This window comes from Urocitellus parryii, chromosome 11 (genome assembly GCF_045843805.1).
Source record: "Urocitellus parryii isolate mUroPar1 chromosome 11, mUroPar1.hap1, whole genome shotgun sequence".
Taxonomy (NCBI): Eukaryota; Metazoa; Chordata; class Mammalia; order Rodentia; family Sciuridae; genus Urocitellus; species Urocitellus parryii.
This window is the reverse complement of record NC_135541.1, coordinates 52,283,450-52,284,534: the sequence shown is the minus strand read 5'-3', so window position 1 is coordinate 52,284,534 and position 1,085 is coordinate 52,283,450. Positions and strand designations below refer to the sequence as shown.

The 1,085-nt window shown below is 39.7% G+C and overlaps 1 pseudogene; it reads right to left on the bottom strand.

Moving 5' to 3' along the window:
• Window positions 1-377: 377 nt before the first annotated feature.
• Window positions 378-749, bottom strand: LOC113196911 (SS18-like protein 2 pseudogene; annotated as a pseudogene).
• Window positions 750-1,085: the final 336 nt, after the last annotated feature.

Below are 1,085 nucleotides of genomic sequence, written 5' to 3'. Positions count from 1 at the left end.
TTACAATATTTGAAGGAACCAACTATAACACTTTACATGGAAATATCTATACCTTCATATTGTTCTTTTGTGGAAAAGCAAGCTTTATTTCAAATTAACCCAAGAAGAGAAGAGGGGTCGGGGGAACACATTTACAAACTGCATGGGAGCACACAGATACTGTATCATTTGGCAAAGGCTCAGTCAGTCTAAGCAATTCCTGCTGAACCTCCAACACCTACTCAGTTTCCTCTTCAGGCTGAAACTAAAGAGTAGTCTTGAAGATGCCCATGATGTCTTTGTTATCCAAACACACTCCCATTTCAGGAAACAGGACACCTGGAGTCTACTTTCTGGGGAATCTGATTAATTATTAAAATAAATATTTACATTGAGAATATAGTTAAACTAGTAGCTTTCTTCACATCTTCACATTTTAAAAAGAACCAGAGGTTTCATGTTTTAAGCAGTTGAGTTGGTAAAGATCCGGTCTCCATTTTATAGGAGATGGATTACATTCAATTACTCCTTACAACTGAAAGATCATTCCATTGCTTTTGAAGTACTGGATGGGCTGGCATCTGCGATGGTAGCTAAATAAATGAGATTTCTATGTAATACATGCTGGTTCTGGACACACTGGTTCGCTCCACCCTTGTTCCACGATACAGCAGATCAGCTGGTCATTCTCCTCCAGGAGCTGCTGGATAGTCTCTTGATTGACTTCTGTCTTGCCCCCTCATCCAGTCAGGTACAAAGGCCACCGACATCGCTGGGGGCCCAGGTCGGCACCCCACCTCGGAAAAAGATGCCCACCATGCAGCCAGACAGACACTATCTCTGCGCCGAAGGCACAAAATAAATTTTAAAATGGCATCTATAACATTGCATCTATTTCTGATAATGTTTAAAAGTCTTCCATATATAAGAAAACTTGTATTGTTTGTGTCAAATTAATAATGGATGACAAAGAGATGTGTTGTCTATTAGCTCACTGGATAGAGTTCAAGTCATTCTGTTTCTTCTTTGCATAAATTGTACATTTTAGGTCCCATTATCACTGGCCCGTAACAAACTGTAATTCCTTTAAAGCGTACAACCAACAT